Raw genomic sequence first — 4,012 nt, 5'->3', positions numbered from 1 at the left:
AAGATTAGATAAGGAGGTTAGAGAAGAGGATAAAGGAAGGAAAATATTTACCAGGGCCTTTGGAATTGCAAGAGAAAGAAGGAAAAATAAACTTTACAAGCTAGACAGCATCCCTGTAGAGCATCTGATGAGATCACAGCTGGGTCCCATGTGCTACTGCCTCTTCAAATTTCTCGCTTACATATGTATATAAGACCATCTGCATACATTATTTTCTATTTCAGAACTAGTCCAAAGAGGTCCCTTGAATAATACATTTTTTATCTGTACCAATATTTTAAAACAAAGCAGTTCTGCATTATTTGTTCCAATCTGTCTGCAGTTTAAATTATGCTGCAGCAGAATGTTTCAGCATGAATTGCATTTGAAATATAAAATTGTTTATGCTGCTTTCTTCTCCCCTTTCCAATTGAAAACAACCCAATGTACTAGTTGTAATGGATTTTTAAACACATTTATCATCAAAGAATCTTTCCAAGGAAGAAAAGCCAGCAAGTGGAACACAAACGGACCTTCCTTACAACATTTCCCCATGGTATGGCTGTGTACTGTACAAAACATGATGCTAGAAGCTTACACACTCTAATTAAATTTTCTTTATATTTGTGGTGAATCAAATTTTCAGCTAAAAAAAAAAAGAACAAGTTCTTTAAGTACCGTAATTAAGCAGAACATGATTTTCTTCATGTCTTTCTCAACACAGCCTTTCTCCCTGTCATTCGTTATGGGAAAACCCAAACAAATCTCTTGAGACCGTGGAGCATTCCCACCAAAGGACTTCTCTTTTCCCATTAAAGGGCAAAAAGATAGTTATTACTCAAATGATTAGATGCAGAAGTAGGTAAGAACATCCCAAAAACCCCAAGTTCAATTTTTTCTAATTTTCATAAAGTGTCAAACAGTGATTAATTGTTTGCCTACCTACCTAGCACAGACACAGCCTTTTTTTGTTCTGACTGTGAGAGGCACTTAAAGATTCTGCTACACCCATGTTTATAAGTTCTCTGGATGCCAGTGTTGAAGAAAGGCCATATTGTCATTGTGGTGATGTCTTGCCTCTGGGGAAGTTCTTGCAAGCAGGGAGTTTATTTTATGACTTAATTTGTCCAGGCAGAGTGAATTGTGAATGGTTTTGTGGTTGTCTAGAGTGAGAGTTTGATTTGCTTTTCCTCAACATCTCCCTACACAATGAATGCATTATATAAACTTTAGTAAGAATTCAGATTAAGACAATATCTAGATTGCATGGCATGGATATTTCTTTTAGCAGAAATTGATTTCCAGAGCTCCAAGATTTCCATTGTTTGGGGATAATAAACAGTATATCTTTGACTTCCCCATTGCCTGCCTCAAAAGGGAAGTTTCTTGAATCTGTACTGTCATTAAATACCTAATCCATCAACAAAACAGACAGAGCTATGTTTTCAGCTCTAAATTACCCATTCAAGGGCACTGTTACAAAAAACATTATTAAGTAGAATATGTCTTCGTTTCAACTTCAGAATTAGCAACAAAGTGTAAATTGCACACCACATCCTAACAGAAAGTCTCCAATAATTATGGAGAATGCAGGTAAATAGCAACATCAGATCCAACAGTTATAAAAAAGAGGTTTAGGTAGGGGTTTAGCCCCATCTAAGAAGCAGCTGTAGATGCAGGGAACTGGACAACTGAGGATGCTGGTTGACCAGAGATGTAAGAGGGGCCAGGCTATTTCAGTGTTGCACCTCTTGTAGTAATAGCTGTTGTTTAGTTTTATGAACCAGAGAAGAGAACTAATTTATCCAGCAAGTCCAGACTGTAAGCTCAGCTTACAATCCTTGCCACTGTGACCTGAAAAGATGTGTTTCTTGTGCTGAAGCTCTGTGCATCTTGCCACATACACCACATTCAGTCTTGGCTCCGTGCAGAACATACCTAATGTTACCCTCAGACAAGTACCTGCAGCCCTCAAAGACTTCAGACAGACTTATCCGGCCATATCTGAAAACATATTTCAGCTTAAAGCTCCAGCAGCACCCACCATCTTGCTGTATATTGCAGACCCACATACATCCCTGCCATGAGTCCTGCTGTGATGCCAACTACTGGCTCTGCTTCTGAGGAGGAGTTCCTCGGGATGGAGGACCGGTAAGGCTGTGAGATTGTGTAGGATGGGCACTACTCTAAATCTTCTTCTTTTTTTTTTTTTTTTTTTTTTATAAGAACTACACAATTTTTGTATTTTGAGTGTTCACTGTAATTAGATGTGCCAGCAGAGAGGACTGTATTTGTAAAGGTGTTTGACTGGCAGGTGTGAAGAAGATGTTACCACTCCAGTCTGCTCCACCAGGGATCGAGGAGAAATCCTGAGTTCTTGCATATTTCTGATAGGCTTTGGGGTCTTTATGGATCTGGTATTTGTACTCAGACATTGCAGTGTTCTACAAGAGCATGATAAGGTTGGACTAGGTTCACATGGAAGACCCTGTGGAACATGACTAACAGGTTGTCCTTACCCAGAACCTTTTCTGAGCAGAGACTCTTTCTTGAGCCAGGTTGTCAGGGCTCAGCCCTGTAAAATTTCTAACATTGGAAATTTCATAATTTACACACAGTATGACAGAGTACAGTACAACTCTGGTATATCATTCCCCATTTTCTGTCACTCCCAGAACACTAGTCCAGGAATTCCTTTGATGAGGTGATGTTTTACCATAGAATCATGGAAAACAAGACTAGGAGCGGCCCTTAGATGCAGAATCAGAAGTGTCTCAGCCATTTCTGACACAAGCTTGTCTATCTTGACTTTTGATTCAAAAATAAAAACCACCAGTAATGATTCTTTAATCTCCCCTTAAAGAAAACTAATCTTGATGTGAGACCATCAGGGGAAGAATCATTGCTGAGAGAGAAAACAAATTATCAAAAGATGCCTAAACCGTGGGTAAGGAACCTTGTTTAAAAGGACTATCTTTCTTATGACATATTTGTTTTGATTAAAAAATAAACACTAATTGAAATAAAATAAAACCCACAAAACATCTTTGCAGTTGTAACAAGCAAAGAAATGGAAATGAATGTAAAGGATGCAATCAGAGGAGGCCAGTTTCCTAAAACTTTTTTTTCTATAATTGCAGCTGCATGAAATATGTAGGTAAAAGCCCAGTGTTTTTCGCAGAAAAAAATTTATATCTCGCTAGGACAGTAAATTATGCTCACTGCTACTTTTGAAAAAAAAAAGCTTTAAAGTCAAAGGGAAGAAATCATGTATTCCAGAGACCTCAGCCTGTCGGTTCTGACTGCACCGGGTGTTGTGCTCATTGATGTCTTTGCATCGTTATTGCATCTTTAATACACATTGACTTAATGTGGCAGACAAAGCTTAACATCTCCCTGAATTTGTTCTAAAATATCTTTGAAATTAATGGTGCAAAAAAAATCCTCTCCCTCTCTCTCTTCCCATGTATGGGGGGTGTTGTATGTATGCATGCCAGTGTGGGAATACACATGTGCGTAGCTCGTCTGTGTGTAAGCAGTATTTTTTTTATGCTGGGGTGCTGGAACAGCTTGTTAACATAACTATCTGTGATTTGTTTAGGTACTCAAGTGACAGTAAAAGCCACATTCTTATAATCTGACATCTTTTGCTTTCAACAGTGCCCCCAGGAACTTAATTTGGACCTGATGTTAGCAGAAGTTAAATGCTTAAGAGTCTGCTTTTCATAAGGATTTATTCCTGAGACATATTTGAAAATCTCACTAGTGATGATGTGCCATCATCTACACACCCATTGCCACACTGTAAAGGACCCAGTGACATTCCCCTGTACTCTGGAGAGTGTGGGGCCTGCCCATTGCTGCTCAATGTGTACCTGTAATAAAAGACTGTTTTAAAATCTTTCGAGCTTAAGTTTACTACGTGGTGAGTATATAACATTAAAAAAAAAAAAAAAAAGCCTTGCTTCCACCCTTTTATTTATTGATCTTCTGCCATACGTTACTATAACTACAAAGCTACTTATGATTTGTA

Source organism: Falco cherrug, chromosome 4 (assembly GCF_023634085.1).
Source record: "Falco cherrug isolate bFalChe1 chromosome 4, bFalChe1.pri, whole genome shotgun sequence".
NCBI classification, from domain to species: domain Eukaryota; kingdom Metazoa; phylum Chordata; class Aves; order Falconiformes; family Falconidae; genus Falco; species Falco cherrug.
This window is presented reverse-complemented; position numbering follows the sequence as displayed.